The 17,417-nt window shown below is 37.2% G+C and overlaps 1 long non-coding RNA gene across 1 annotated transcript in view; it reads left to right on the plus strand.

Moving 5' to 3' along the window:
• The window catches only part of LOC105884064 (uncharacterized), a 113,473-nt gene extending 96,056 nt beyond the window's left edge, over positions 1–17,417 (plus strand). Inside the window, exon 4 of the long non-coding RNA XR_012920223.1 lies at positions 17,250–17,417. This is a non-coding gene — a long non-coding RNA (uncharacterized LOC105884064). The remainder of the gene's footprint in view (positions 1–17,249) is intronic.

Here is a 17,417-nt window from a genome sequence, read left to right on the forward strand (position 1 = left end):
ATCTATATCTTATATCTTAGATATAAGATATAGATATATGCTATGGCACATATGCTTAGAGACCATTCATTTAAAAGGATCATTCAGTGCCTTAGCTCTAACTTAAAAGAATCTTCTCAGAAGTGGAAATTAGATGCAATTATTTTAATAGCTCTTTAATTATTTAAATATCAACATTAGTGTTTTAATGTCATCTCTTTTTATGATTTGTTATGACAAATTAAATACAATTATATAGTCTCAGAGGTAGAATACAAAATGATATTTGTAATTCTATTCAGTTTCTGGAAACAAATACATTCAAATGTATGAAACACTTAATATTATTTAGTTTTAAAATATATTTTTATCTGATTATTATAGTATATGTTTATGATAGAAAATTTTGAATGTGTACAAAAATATAAAAAACAAAAAAATTTTCCAGAATATCCATACCAATTTATTGTTTTGAGAATCCTGTACTTTTTATAAAGATTTACTATTACTTTCCAGAATATCTATACCAATTTACTATTACAGCTGTTTAAGAGATTATCTATTTTCTATAAAGTTGATTTTCCAAAATGAAAATAGCTTTGCTATACTTTTTGAGTACAAAAATAACATGTACTAAATATACATACTCAGAAAATACAGGAAAGTTGTAAAAAGGAAAATGAAAACCACTATCCAGAGATACTGTTAACACTAAAGTATATATCCAGATTTTTTCCTAGTTTATATTAACCTGATTTTGTTTAATTTAATGTGCCTTGGGTTTCTTTCTAATCCAATACATATTATAGAAGTATTATATCTATTTAATAGGTACATAGTAATCTATCCTAAAGATATACTGTAAGTGGCTGTCTCAGTCCCCTGTAGACTCTGAGGTGAAGTTTAATAGGCAGAATATTTATTAAGGGTGCCCTTCTTGTCAACATCTGTGGAAGAGAGGGGAAGGAAGCAGAATTGAACAGAGGGAGAAGTTAAGGTGGGCTAAAAGCCAATTAATAGCCTCCCCTGACCGCACAGGGAGTTCTGGAACTGAAATGGCCCTTTAAAGTTATCTTAAACTGGAGACAGGCAGGCCTTTTTACCCTGGCATTGATCATTGAATATGGGTCATTCTGGGAAGGAGCAGGCTGCTATGCAGCTGCGGCCATCCCTGAAGGAGCTAATAGCATTTCCAGAAGTTGGGGTAATCCTTCATTAAAGGGGGACCTGAGCAACATATCACAGTGTCTACCACAGTCTTGTTCTGTTCAGATCTACTTCTTCACATATATTCTAGAAGCAGGAACACCAGGATTAGGTGAGCCTCTTTTTCTGTGAAAAATTTAGAAAAATAAGGTTATAGAACAAAATATAGTGCCTGTCATTGCTGTTAGTTTCAGGGCTGCAACTGATACTTATTGTTTCCCTTGTCTTCTATCCATTCTAGGTTACACTTAACCTCAGCTATTACCTCTACTGGTTTGAGTGGCATATCTGTTGGCATGACCCAGACCTTCATTCTTGAAGGGTATGAACTCCTGATCCCTATGTCCTTTTCAAGCTTGTGTTGAATATACTTGTTCACTTATCTTCAAAATTGGGCAAGGGTGCACCAGTACATCCCCAGTTGAACCACCTGAATGCCAAACATATTTTTCCATGCTTCTGTTGTGTCTCCTGATGCCAGAATGGTGGCTCTTCTTTTGGCTTGCTGGTCCCTGGATGCAAAGAACACAAAGGGCCCAAGTTGAGAGATATAACTTGTCGCTCATCAGGAGTCTTGTTGTGTTCCCTGGTAAAATTGTGTTCTCTTTGGGGACCTGTACTTCCAACCCTACAAGGCTCAGAGTTGGAAGACAATTCTCCATGTATCTCTTGTGTTTCTACACATCTTAAGAACAGAGACATCAACACATCAACAGCTTTTGCTCTGAAATATCTTTACAAGGATGTTTGTATAGTGAACAACCTTAAAAAATAGAATAGTATATTTCTTCAGAGAAAATGATAGATTTGTTTATTGCCTTGTATAAAAAAGATAATGCCTCCCTCTTGGGAAAAGATTGGGTAGCTAGCTTGATAAACAATTGGGGTTCTCTAAACTCAAAATACTCCAACCATGACACAAACTCACTGTGTGTGAGCTTCCATTTACATCACTCCACATCTTCCTCACAGTACTTGAGGGCAAGGGAAACTGGTACAAACATAAAGCCCTTGCTACTTGCTGTGCTGTAAGCAATAAAGTCTTCTGACTCTGACCCAGGAGTCTCATGTCTTCTGCCAGCATCCATGAAAGTGGCAGGATAGCTTGCAAATTGCGGTAAAATCTCAGTCCCTTTACAGTTTTATGACATAGTATGTTATGATAGAGGGTGAGAAAATTAACATAACCTAGGGGATAATCGTAAATGTATACTGTTATGTATTCCATGTAAATGGGAACTGTTTCTGATTCTCTTTCCCAAGAGAGATGGAAAAGAATGTAATTTTAAGATTAATGGTTACATACCATGTACCGGTGTCCACATTACTCTGCTCTAGTAAAGACATACATCTTGTATTTTTCTCCAAGATCAGTCTGGATTTTGTAGGGACCAGACTGGTGAATAAAATGGAGGTATGATGGAGATCACCACCATTGAATCCTTTAGATCTTTAGGAGTATGTCTTAGTATGTGCTGCTATAACAGAATACCACAGACTGGGTAATTTAAAGTGAACAGAAATTTATTTCTCAGTGTTCCGGAGGCTGGGAAGTCCAACCTGAATAGACTGGCATCTGGCAAGGCCTTCTTGCTGTGTCATCTTATTACAGATGGTAGAAGGGTAGGAGAGAGAGAGTAAAAGGGGGCAAAACTCCTTTTTTGTTTCAAAATTTTAAGGGGGTACAAATGTTTTAGGTTACATGGATCATTTTTGTAATGCTTGAGTCCTGGCTATAGGTGTGCCTGTCACTCAAGTAGTGTACATAGTACCCATTAAGTTGATTTATTCCCCTTCCCTATTCCCTCCTCTCTCCTGCTTGATTTCCACAAGTTTTAATTCCCTCTATACACATGTGTGTTCATCGGTTAGTTCCAATTTAATAGTAAGTACATGTGGTGTTTGTTTTTCCATTCTTGAGATACTTCACTAAGGAGGATAGTTTCCAGTTCTATCCAGACTGTTACAAAGGTATTAATTCATTTTTTAAAATGGCTGAGTTGTTCTCCATGGTATACATATACCACATTTTATTAATCCACTCAAAAAATGATGGGCACTTGGGTTGATTCCACATCTTTGCAATTGTGAATTATGCTGTAATAAACATTCAAGTGCTGGTCTCTTTTGATGAAAAGTCTTCTTTTCTTTTGGCTAACTACCCAACAGTGAGATTGCTGATCAAATTGTAGGCCTACTTTTAGTTCTTTGAGGAATTTCCAAACTGTTTTCCATAGAGGTTGTACTAATTTGCAGTCCCACCAACAGTTTATAAGCATTCCTTTCTCTCTGCATCCATGCCAGCATCTATTGTTCTTGGACTTTTTAATAAAAGCCATTCTAACTGTGGTAAGGTGATAATTCATTCTGATTTTAATTTGCATTTCCCTGATGATTAGCAATGTTGAGCATTTTTCATATGTTTATTAGCCATTCGTCTTTCTTCTTTTGAGAAACTTCTGTTCATGTCTTTTGCCCACGTTTTAATGGGTTGTTTGGTTTTTTTCTTGCTGATTTGTTTGAGTTCTTTGTAAATTCTGGTTATTAGCCCTTTATCAGATGGGTAGCTTCAAATGTTTTCTCCCATTCTGTAGGTTGTTTATCCTCTGTTGATTGTTTCATTAGCTGTTCAGAGGCTTTTGAGTTTAATCAAATCCCATTTATTAGTTTTTGTTGTTGCAAAAATGATTGCCTTTGGAGTCCTCTTCACAAATTCTTTGCCTAGGCTGATATCTAAAAGAGTTTTTTCTACATTTTCCTCTAGAATTCTTACAGTTTCCTGCCTTAAGTCTAAGTCTTTTATCCATATTGAATTAATTTTTGTGAGTGGTGAGAGGGAGGGGTCCTGTTTCATTCTTCTGCATGTGGCTATCTAATTTTCCCATCACCATTTATTGAATAGGGCTTCTTTTCCCTAGTGTATATTGTTATCTGCTTTGTCAAAGATTGGTTGATTGTAGGTAGATGGTCTTGTATTTGGGTTCTCTCTTCTGTTCCATTAGTTTACATCTCTTTTTTTTTGTACCAATACTATCATGTTTTGGTTACTATGGCCTTGTAGTATGGTTTGAAGTCTGGCAATGTGATAATTCCAGATTTGTTCTTTTTGCTTAGGATTGCTTTGGCTATTTGGGCTCTTTTCTAGTTCCAAACAAAGCATAGAATTATTTTTCTAGATCTGTGAAGTATGACAAGCTATCAAATTCCATGGGACACAGCAAAAGATTCCTCAGGAGAAAATGTATAGTCTTAAATACATACATCAAAAGATAGAAAGGCTGGACATGGTTACCTGTCTGTAATCCTAGCACTCTGGGAGACTGAGGTGGGAGGGTTGCTTGAGGCCAGGAGTTTGAGACCATCCTGAGTAAGAGTGAGACCTTGTCTCTACAAAAAATAGAAAAAAATTAGCTGGGAGTGGTGGTGTACACTTGTAGTCCCAGCTACTCAGTAGGCTGAGGCAGGACCATTGCTTGAACCTAGGACTTTGAAGTTGCAATGAGTTGTGATAACACCACTACATTCAAGACAGGGCGACAGAGTGAGACTCTGTCTCAAAAAAAAAAAAAAAAAAAAGACTGAAAGATCACAAATTAACAACCTAACGTCACACCTCAAGGAACTAGAAAAGGAAGAACAAACCAAACCGAAAGCCAGCAGAAGAAAAGAAATAATGAAGGTCAGAGCAGAACTAAATGAATTTTAAAACAAGAAAACAATACAAAGGATTAATGAAACAAAAATTTGGTTCTTCTAAAGATAAACAAAATTGACAAATCTCTTGCTAGATTAACCAGGAACAAAAGAGAAAGGATCTAAATAAGCTCAATCAGAAATGAAAAAGGTGACATTACAACTGATACCACAGAAATACAAAACATCATTCATGAATACTACATAACTCTCTATGCACACAAACAAGAGAACATAGAGGAAATAGACAAGTTCCTGGAAAAACACAACATCCCAAGACTCAGCCAGGAAGAAATAGAACTCCTGAACGGTCCAATAATGAACAGTGAGATCGAAACAGTAATAAAAAACTCTCTAACAACAACAAAAGCTCTGGACCAGATGGATTCACAGCTGAATTCTATCAGATTTACAAAGAAGACCTGGTACCCATAATACAGAAATTATTCCATAACATTGAGAAGGAAGGAATCCTTCCCAACTCATTCTATGAAGACAGTATCAACTTGATATTAAAGCCTGGAAAGGACACAACAAAAAAAGAAAACTACAGGCCAATATCCCTTATGAATATAGATGCAAAAATCCTCAATAAAATACTTGCAAACAGAATTTAACAGCACATCAAAAAAAAAATAATAATAATCTACCAGGACCAAATGGACTTCTTCCCAAGGATGCAAGGGTGGTTCAACATACATAAATCAATTAATGTGATTCACCACACAAACAAAAGCAAAACAAAATCATATGATCATCTCAACAGATACAGAAAAAGCACTTGAAAAAATCCAGCACACTTTCATGATGAAAATCCTCAACAAACTAGGCATAGAAAGAACATATCTCAGAATCATAAAAGCCATATATAGTAAACCCACAGCCAACATCATACTGAATGGGGAAAAGTTGAAAGCATTCTCTGTAAGAACTGGAACAAGACAAGGATGCCCACTGTCACCACTTCTATTCAACATAGTGATGGAAGTCCTAGCCAAAGCAAGCAGGCAATAGAATAATATTAAGGATATCCAAATCAGAAAAGAGGAGGTCAAACTTTCACTGTTCACTAATGATTTGATCTTATAACTTGAAAACTCCAATCATTCCACCAAGAGTCTCCTGGAATACCATTTACAATAGTTATAAAAAGCCAGGCACAGTGGCTCATGCCTGTAATCCTAGCACTCCGGGAGGCTGAGGCCGGAGGATCAATCAAGGTCAGGAGTTCAAAACCAGCCTGAGAAGGAGCAAGAACCCATCTCTACTAAAAACAGAAAGAAATTAATTGGCCAACTAAAATATACACAAAAATAATTAGACGGGCATGATGGCGCATGCCTGTAGTCCCTGCTACTTGGGAGGCTGAGGCAGGAGGATTGCCTGAGCCCAGGAGTTTGAGGTTGCTGTGAGCTAGGCTGATGCCACGGCACTCTAGCCCAAGCAACAGAGTGAGAATCTGTCTCAAAAAAAAATAGTTACAAAGAAAATAAAATACCTAGGAATATATTTAACAAGGAGGTAAGAGATCTCTACAAGGAGAACTATGAAACTATGAGGAAAGAAATCATGGAGGACACAAACAAATGGAAAAATTTATCATGCTCATGGATAGGTAGAATCAGCATTGTGAAAATGTTCAACTACCCAAAGTGATTTATAAATTCAATGCAATCCCCATTAGTTACCAAACTCCTCCTTTTATAACAAATCCACTCCCACAATAAAAGCATTAATTCACTTACTCAGCCCTCATGTCCTAATCACCTCTAATTAGGCCCCACCTCCTAACACTGTTGCATTGGTGATTAACTTTCCAACACATCCTTTTTGTGGGACACATTCAAACCATACCATAGTGACATTAATTTCCATCATTTCTCCAACATGACTGTTTTTGATTTGTATCTTGGCTAGGGGAGGAAGTCAGTTTCATAAGCTTCCAATTTGGCCTTCACCATCATGATAGTTGTTACTTCATAGGCTGAGGACCTGATGAGGGGCTTGTGACAACTGTGAAGCATGTCTATTCTGATTATATATTTGACAACTGTGGAAATGACCAACATATGGGTCTGTAGATGAGTAGACCCACTGTGATATGGGTCTTGTATCTTAGTCCATTTGGGCTGCTATAATAAAATTCCATAAACTAGCTGGCTTATCAATAATGAACATTTAATTCTCATAGTTCTAGAGGCTGGGAAGTCCAAGATCAAGGTGCCAGCAGATTCAGTGTCTGGTGAGGGCCTTTTCCTCATAGAGCACCTTCTTCCTGTGTCTTTACATGACGGAAGGAGTAGGGCAGCTCCCTCAGGCCTCTTTCACAAGGGTACTTATTCCATTCCCGATAGTTCTATCTTCATGATCTAATCACCTCCCAAAGGCCCCATATCTTAATACTATCACTTTGGGGATTAGGTTTTAACATATGAATTTGGGGGCAATACAAGCATTCTTACCATAGCACCTTGGGTAGGACTTCATTTATTACCTGGCCCCTGTGTGCACCTACTCTAACATGGAGAATCATGACAATTTTTTTCTGTCTCTAAGTATCAATGTTAATTCAGACTCTGTGACCAAGAGTCCTTGAAATGTTTAGGTATTACCATTTCCTAGTGCACAGTTACCTGGGTAAATGGCCTTAAGCCCAAAGGTTCTGGAACAACATTTAGGGAGGGATTGAGAAAGTCTTTATATTTGCACTGTGGTGTTGCAGGTTACTTCTTCATGGAGACTTCATCTCTCCTTGAGTTAATGGATTCCACATCAAAAAATGGATCCATATTTGGAATCTTGTCAAAGAATCATTATTTTAAATATGGTGACTGCCTCAGTCTCTTGGCCATACATCCTTAAATTCATTTGATGATACAAAGTATCATCAAATGAATGTGCCCTCTTTGGCTTCCCATCAATTTTTTTCCTAAGGACACCAAATTATATTAATTATCCATAGTATTCTCTGTGGGTCACCTCCCCCTGACTGCCCCTCTGAACATATATTATGATAATTGTCCAATTTTACTTCTGACAGTTAAACATCATACCTGTTCTTTATTGTTTTGGGGTCCTATTATCCCTGTTGCTATCAGTAGACCTAGTTATTTAATAGTCTCTTTTACCATAAGCTCTTGCCTATAGAAAGTCACTACTGAACCTCTTAGTGATATTGATGCCCCTAATAACAGTGTATTTCTAATGGCCTTGAAATGTGATGTATCCTCCTGGCCTTCTATAAACTAGTCATCTGATGGGTTTTCCCTCTTTATGTAGTATATGCTCTCTAGCATAACCAATTTTTTGATTCTTTAAATTTGTTCTTTTACTGTCTGTCATGGCAACTATGGCATTTTAACCTTACTTATTATGAGCCTTCACTTTTTTCATCCTTCTAGAAACCATCCTAGTAACAAATCACACTGTTTTCTGGAGTTCTTGCTATGGTTTTAAATTCTGAGTATTGGGAGAGTGCTCCCAAATATATCTCTCCCTTATTCAACATTATGCTCCCTTGCTCTTCATTAGGTACCCTCAAAATTTAATCCCCTACATATTATCCCAGTTCATACTTGCTAGATATTAAAGATTCTTTGAGTTATAATTCCTTTCCTTCATTATCATATCCAGTACATTGAGACTTAACACTAGTTAAGGCATACTAGAGAGGAGACAACATGAAAGCAAATCTTGAGGGGTTTGGGACACTTGTTATTTTGATGGGGGGAGGTCTCTGCACCATATTCAAGCAAAGGGAGAGGGATATGTCTTAATAGAGAGGGGTGGGATACTTCTGGGAATGTCCTCATCTAATGTGTCAAGCCCCATTCTTTCCCAAGTAGGGCTCTAACTTTGGCTTGATATACCTGTCTTGATTAGAAGTTTAATCTTCTTTGAAGTTTAAGTACTTTGACTGAATTTGTTCTTTAGCTTATTTTGGCCTCCTACTGCAGATGAGAGCCATTTTGTGAGTTACTAACACCTTCACTGTTAGCTTTGAGTTGGCGATTAACTACTGTCACCTTTTCATAATCTTTCTTCCAGTGCATCAATCTGGCTAAGCAATAGTCTTTGTCTTAGCTAGCTTGGGCTATCATTTAAAAACACCATAACCTGAGTGGCTTAAGCAACAGAAATTTATTTTTCACAGTTTGGGGGGCTAGGAAGTCCAAGATCAAGGTGCCAGCTCACTTGGTTCCTGGTGAGGGCCCCTCTCTTCCTGGCTTACAGATGGCTGCTTTCTTGCTTTATCCTCATATAGCCTTTCCTTAGTGTGTGCATGGAGAGACAGATAAAAAGAAAGAGAGAGATCTCTTTCCTCTTTTCATAAGGCTACCCATCCTTCAGATTAGGACCTTATCCTCGTAATCTAATTTAACCCTAATTATCTCCTAAAAGCCCCATCTTCAAATATGATCACATTGGGAGTTAGGGCTTTAAACATATATGTTTTGGGAGGACATATTTCAGTCCATAATACCACTCAATTCCATTGTCCTTAAGGTTGCTATTTTCCTCATATTTCTCATATGCTTAATATATCATATCAGTAAATGTATACCCTTTCACTGGTGTCCCAACCCATTCACCACACATGAAAGCTTTAACAACTGGACTGTAATGTTGTGATAGGGGTACTTACTGTCAGGTAGACAGCTAGTGGTCATGTTCCAAAACCACATCTTAGTGACTGCTTTCTCAGACCTCACTCCTGGCACCAACTGTTACAAGTTAGGTTCCTGGGAAGCAGACTATGGGACAGAATTTAAAAGGCAGGGTATTTATTAAGGAGTGTACTTGGGATTAACACTTCTGGAATAGAGGGGAAGGAAGCAGTATTGGGCAGAGATTATGCAAGTCCCATAGGGAGTTTGGGATATTAGCTTTGACTGATTCAGAGTTGTTTCAAGTTGAGCTAAAATGGTCAGGTTATTATATCCTCACTTTGATCAGCAATTGGATGTGGGCCACCCTGGGAAGAAGCCTAACCTTGGGCAAGGTGGCTCTCTGCAAATGTAGCAATCCTGAAGGTACCAAAGACTCAGCAACAGTGGATCCAGTAGCTGTGACAAGTCCTTACTTGAAGGGAGATTTTGGGAGCATCATAATATCCACCATAGGAATGAAACATTTAAATCTCTTGTTTTCATAAAGGGGAGAAAATGTCCACTCCTCATGAGGAAAAATAATGAGAAGAACCCCTCAGTCGAAGTAGAAATAATTTCTCTGTTAGATGAGATTTCTGAGTTTTATCTGTTTCTGTCTCTGTCTCATTTTCTTTCTCTTTGTCTCTTTCTTCCCTGGCTTGTCTGTAGGATTCAACAAATTATCTTGTTCTCCATGTTGTAAATTTATGGGGCAGGCCAGAATCCCATGGGAAGTTCTGGAGGTTGTCCAGTTCTGCCTGTGACTGGGTGATACATTCAGTTGTGGGTAGGGGTGAGAGAACCATTAGTAAGCCCATTTGCCAAACCAAACTCTTTCTCTAATTGGCTTTATCTAAGGTAATTTTTATAAATCCTATTTATTATGAAAATTGCAAACATGACTCAAAGGAGAGAGACTAAAACAATGAATGCTCATAGATTCAGTACCCAATTAAACAAATATCAGAATTTTTATTCAAGCCAATATTTTTATTTCCTCTTGTCTGATTCCTTAATCTTATTTTTCATTTATTTCCATAGTTTAGAAGAAAATGTTATCATCTTAAAGATTAAAAACAAAATCAAGAAACTTCCCATAAAAATCTGAACTTATGATAGCCCTCATGAGAAGAAGAGAAAGAAAAAAAGAAAAAAAAGATTTGTTAACATTGGCCAGTGCAGGGACAATCAGCTGACTTTGAGAAGCAGCTGCCTTGCTATAACATGTACTGGGTATATGCTCTCTTGTGTCACAGTCTCCACCCCTCCCAACACAGAGGCCAAGTGTCAGTGCATCATTTACCAAAAAGCCTGAACTGTTGCTTTCATTACACCTAGTTCCTCACCCTAACCCCTGCCCCATCCCCAGATTTACTGGTCTGGCTCCTGAAAGTCATTTGAATTTTTGGCCTTTTGTCTACAGATAGCCTTTTTAGTTTGCCTAAAGACCAAATCCATTGACACATAATCACAGTGTCTAAGTGTTCACAGCAGCTTTACTATAACACAAAAACTGTGTACAAACATCCATCAGCAGGTAAATGGACAAACTGTAGTGTAATCATACAATGGAATACTACAGCAGTACTGAAAAGAAATGAACAATTAATGCACAAAACAACGTGGATGAGTCTCAAAATAATTATGTTGAGTAAAGAAACAAGGCATAAAAAGTATATAATGTATTATTCCATTTATGTAAAATTCTAGGAAATGCAATTAACCTATAGTGACAGAAAACAGATCAGTGGTTGCCTGGGGAGAAGATGAATAAAGGGGGCGGGGGAAAGATAGTTTACAAAAAGCAATGAGGCAACTTTTGAAGTTGATGAATATATTCTTTATCTTGATTGTGGTGATGGTTCCATGGGTATACATATATATCACAGATCATCAAATTACACATTTTAAATATATCAATCATCTCTCAATAAAGCTGTACCAAATAAGAAGATACCAAATATTTGCTATATATAGTAATAGGTACTCAATGTATATCTGACTAGGTATCATTAGTAGAAGATACTTATATTCATTTTTAATTCTTGCTTACATTGATTCAGAAAGAAAAACATGCAATTCTGATCTTGATAAGTTATTAAATTTTCATCCCTAGAATGTCAGAACACTAAGATTAAAGAGAAAGCTAAAAGCTTTTGGAAATGAGTAACAGTGGCTGCCTCTGGGGATAAAAGATGCTAGGGGGAAAAATAGGCAAGAAACTTTTCACTGTTTGGATTAGTCACATGCATGTAATATTTATATTAAAAAGCCTTTCTGTTTTTAGAAATAACTTGATTAGGCTGGGCATGGTAGCTCATGCCTACAGTCCCAGAGACACAGGAGGCTGAGGCAGGAGGATCACTTGAGCCCAGGAGGTTGAGGTTGCAGTGAGCTATGATGACGCCACTGCACTCTCTAGCTCCAGGTGACAAAGCAACACCTTGTTTCAAAAAATAAAAAAGAAAGAGCAGGAACTTGATTATAACACACTTTCAATGAAAGACCATACAAAGTGAATTCAGTATGTTTTCATAAAATATTTTAACCCAGAGATGATTTATAAATACTATTAATAAAGTAAATTAAACATGTACATGATGGTAAGTTTCTGGTGTAATGAAGGGATGAAGAGACTAATCATCTATTAAGAATGAGATCACACTTCCATCCAATTTATCATTGTCACTGAATACTAGAATACACTACACAGTACCTTGAGAGTTCTGATTGAAAGTAACTTCAAACTCAGTTATACTGACCCAGCAGAATAAAGATATTTTCAAATATCCAAAAACTGAAACTGTACCTCCCATTCTTTCATAAGTAGCTACTGGGGAAGTTCTTCAGCAAGATAAGAAGATAAACCAAGACAGACATGGATTCTAGAAAAGAGTGGCTCCAACCTTGGAGCACAGTAGCGGGAAATCCTCAGTGGTACTTAGGCAGAGGTACAGGTTAGGCAAAAGGTCAAAGGTTCATTAGGGAGACAAAAGAGAGAGCATTTTTGTAAAAGGAAAGAGAACATGGAAGAGCATGGTATGCTAAATTTGGTAAAATATGCAGGGACAAGGAAGGCAACTTGAAACTCCAGGAAAAACAAAGTTATACAAGTTTGTGACCTAAATATGAAGCACAAATATTTGGGCAATTGATAATGAGGGAAGACAATCCATTTGATCTTGATTCTCTGCAAAATTTTCTTTGAGTGGCTTTCTAGTAGTTTTCAGAGTAGTCTTATAGAGAGGAAAATGTAATCCTAGCACACTCCTTAGTCTGGAAGCTGGCTGTTAACTTTGAGTCGACCTATGGACAAACAAAAAAACTTCTTTTTTTTTTTTTTTTGAGACAGAGTCTCACTTTGTTGCCCAGGCTAGAGTGAGTGCCGTGGCGTCAGCCTGGCTCACAGCAACCTCAAACTCCTGGGCTCAGCGATCCTACTGCCTCAGCCTCCCGAGTAGCTGGGACTACAGGCATGCGCCACCATGCCCGGCTAATTTTTTGTATATATATTTTTAGTTGGTCAATTAGTTTCTTTCTATTTTTGGTAGAGACGGGGTCTCGCTCAGGCTGGTTTCGAACTCCTGACCTTGAGTGATCCGCCCGCCTCAGCCTCCCAAAGTGCTAGGATTACAGGCGTGAGCCACCGCGCCCGGCCCAAAAAAACTTCTTGACTTTACAGGAGGTGAGCAGAAGTTGAGAAGAAAGAACGGCAGTGTTAACAGCAGAAAGTCGCTATACTATCTAAAGTTAAAATATTATCTAGGGTTTTACATTGTATTATTTAAAATTACAAAGAAAACCAACAAAAGAGCTAAAATGAATGTAATTATTAAATATTGGACCAGGGGGTATTAGCATAATCCATATCTTTCATAGTAGGGAATCATTAGATACAGTCTAAAGTTGACATGAGCATATTTAGAAAAACTGAAGTAATTTCAAACAAATAAAAACACATAAAGAAGTAGGGCCTTGAGGAAGAAAGATTTAGCATGACAGCTTGTTGCTTTTCATCATAAATTCTTTGGTAGCTTGGCAAGGTAGCTCAAACCTGTAATCCCAGCTACTCTGGAGGCTGGGGCAGGATAGCTGCTTAAGCTCAGGAGTTGGAGGCTGCTGTGAGCTATGACTGTGCCATGGCACTCACTCCAGCCTGAGTGGATGACAGAGCAAGACACTGTCTATAAAATACAAATTAAAAAAAGTTCTTTTATACTATTTGTTATAATTTAATTTGTTTCCTTTTATTTGTTGCCATGTGTGCGTTTCTTTGACTGAAAATAAAATGAGAGGCTGCTTTCTCTGTCTATGTGGACACAATGTTTTAGACATCTATTCTGTCAAGGATGATTGCCCAAAGAAAGCCAAGTCACATTCAGATTTTTTGGAATAAGCAGTTAGGTGGAAATTCCAAGGACACCAAGAAACTTGGATTAAGAAAATGGTTGTTCTATTGATACTTTATTCTCCATTCTAAACAATATGTAAGAACACTTAGCTCTTACCAACACTAGTTCTAGCCCTCTGCTTGTGAGATTTCTTTTTCTTAAATATCTGAGCAGTCTGGCACTCTACTTTTGGGGGATGGAGTTTTGCCTGTAACTAGGTTACTGATTCTTAAAAGGGAGGTATTCTGGGTCCCTCTTATTACCAACAATGGGACAGAATTGATTGCTCATTTTCAGAAAGAATTGTGTTTTTAGTATTAAAAAAGAAATGGAAAAATCATGGTTTAATCAAGTAGGTAGGACACTATGGCACATTACTGCCACCAATTGGCAGCACACCTTAATTGCAAGAGTAGAAAAGAAGGGAAAACCATTTCTGATTTTTGCAAAGGTCTAAGCAACACCAAATGTCCTGTAACCAAGCGAAAAATGCAAAAGAAGAATACTTGATTTGGGGGAGATTAAGATGAGACAGTGGTCATGATCCCCAGATACAGGGTTTGTACAGGTGGTAAAAGTGAAAGGTGAGGAAGTTTGATCAGAAAACCTCGTTGGTCTAAAATTTCAGGGGTCCTCAAACTTTTTAAACAGGGGGCCAGTTCGATGTCCCTCAGACTGTTGGAGGGCCAGACTATAGTTTAAAAAAAACTATGAACAAATTCCTATGCACACTGCATCTATCTTATTTTGAAGTAAAAAAACAAAAGGGCAAAAACACCCTCATGTGGCTCGAAGGCCGTAGCTTGAGGACGCCTGGTCTAAATATTCAGTAGGTACATCTGGAACTCTGCAAAAGGGGAAGAGAAGGGAAGAGTAATGAATCGAATGTTACTTTAAAAAGACTTTCTGTGAAAGGAATATCACCATTATCTTCATCAAAAAAAAAAAGTTGATTGAATGTCTCTTTCAGAGCTGTAAGTTCAGTGGAATAATTGAAATATTTTGTACACTAAAATTATACAGAGGAAAAAGACCTAAGTCTAACCAAATTTTTAAAGGACTTGTCCTATCTACATAGTCAGTGTTATGAGGCGAAGTCCTTCATGTTATTGGTTAACAAATGTTAATTATATAGCTAATAAATTTTCAGAAACATTATGGCTTGGTATATGTGCAAGGAAAACAAGAAAGCAATTTAAAACTCCAGGTAAAACCACACTGTATAAAAAGTCTTTTAAAATAAACTATAGGAACTTCTGCTCAATGCCCACTCATTTCATAAAATGTGGAATGCATTGTTTCTATTTATGACATTAAACATCTACTTTTGGACGAGGTTGGCTAAGAAATTGAGTTGAAATAAAGTTCTAATGGGCATGTGTCTGAAAAGTTTCATTCTCCCTAATGATTTGCTGTCCCTCAAAAAAATTGTCTACATTTCCCATCTCCTCTCTCCCCTATGAAAAAGGATATATGTTTCTGTACCGCATTGAGTAATTGGGTAATTTTTTTGAGGGACAGCAAATCATTAGGGAGAATGAATGGACCCTGGAGGTGGGAGGCAGACATTAATGGGAAGGTGAAGTATGGAGTTTTACGGGAACAAAGATTGTTTTAAAAAGTCCCCTAAGCAATCTCTTGGGGCTGCCCTCAGAAGAATAAAAGTCTGTCTGAGCATTGTGACTCTCAGTCTCTTTTCTGGTGGTTGATATTTCCTGGTTATTTGATGAGATTCTGGGAGGGAGTCTTAAAACAATTGCATTTCTTTTGGAAAGAAACTTTCCTGGTCAGACAAGAAAATTTCAAAGGGAACGTTCCTCTTGGTGCTTCTAGAAAGAGAATCAGAGAGACAGGGAGACAGGGGAAAGGTCAGACTGAGACCTTGGTTCTGAGGCTTATTTCTGAGGCCTTTCAATTTTCAAAGCTCTTAGCATGCTGAAGCACCATATTTTGGGGAATTGTTTTTTTGTGCTCCAACAATATACCAATCATATCTATGATTTGGAGCTGGTAATGAAAATTGTGGTATTTGCAAATCTTTGTCAAGAGATTTGGAATCTTTATTAAGAATTTCATAAAAGCAGAGGTTCCTGGAAAATATGTAATTCTGTAACAAAGTCAACATATTATGGGACCTCTATTACTTTATCTTACCAGATAGCTAAAGGATGAATTAATCTATCCTTTTCTTACATTTATGATTGATCAAACAAGATCAGCAAGTATGAAGAATGGGTGACAAAATAGAAATTGGAAAAAGATCAAAGCATACCTTGAATGTCATTAAGTATTTTAGAGATGTTATTTTGTAAGCCATAGAAAGCTTTTTTGTAGGTATACAATGTTGTATTTTAAAAAGAGAGGTGAATGAAGGAAAGACTGTTTAGAAGGCTACTACAATTGTTTTGGTAAGGCAGTGGGAGGGGATGGAGAGGGCAGGGCTAAAATTAAGACAGCAGCAGTGGAAGAAAGAGCAAGAGATTTGAATGATGTAGGATAGGACTCAGGCTTTTTTAAGAGTCAAGTCTGGCCCTACAAGAGCCTAGGGGACTACATAATTATTTGTAAATACCAGCTCAATTATTAAGTGTGAAGGCAAAGTAAAAAAAATTTTAGATTCCTATAAACTCTGAAAGCTGACTACTTAGCCTTAAAAAAATGCTAAAAAGTTCTTAGTACAATAAAAATAACAATGTAATAATATATATGGCGTGTCTGTATATGGAGCTGTGTATGTATATGTGTATTAAATAGCTTAATACACATAACAATCCTATGAGATGGGTATTGTTATTAGCATCTTACAGTTAAGGAAAGTAAGACACAGGGATTTGCCTAAGGTTACATAGCTTTTCAGAGCAGTCTGGTTCCACAATGTGTTTAATCACTATACTATGCTGAAATTACAATGTTATTAAGAAAAAATTGGGAAATTAAAGTAAGAGAGATGAAATATTTTAAATGTTAAATTTTAAGCTGGAGCTTCCTGGCAAGTAGCCAAACACAAAGACCCTTAGTTAAGGAAAAATCAGGAACAAACAGTTATTTTTGGAGACCTAGAGAAAGAATGTAGTAGAGAGTAACAGAAAGCTAGGGGTTGAACTATGGGATGGAAGAGAGAGGAGGAGGTAGGAAATAAATCAGAAGACCAATAAACCAGCTAGATTTAAATCCAGGAAGTGTCTTAAAAGAAAGGGAAAAAGCCTTTTCAGGAGAGGATGGGGATTAGTGAAGGCCATCACTGCATCTTTTGAGAAATCTGACAGTGAAAAGAAGGTTGATAGTAAAGCAACTGGAAGTAGTGACAACACAAACTTTTTTTTTTTTTTAGACAATGGAAACTGGAGAAACAGAAAGGAAAAAGCCAGTGGATAATAAGGTATTGAAAATATAAGACCCTAGGAAAGTAGTGGTGGAAAGAGGAAGTGGGAAGGGATGGCATACATAGTCTAGGCACAAGGATTGAATTTGGAGAGAAGGAAAAGGGGAATGGGTTAAT

This window comes from Microcebus murinus, chromosome 1, assembly GCF_040939455.1.
Source record: "Microcebus murinus isolate Inina chromosome 1, M.murinus_Inina_mat1.0, whole genome shotgun sequence".
In the NCBI taxonomy this organism is placed as follows: Eukaryota; Metazoa; Chordata; class Mammalia; order Primates; family Cheirogaleidae; genus Microcebus; species Microcebus murinus.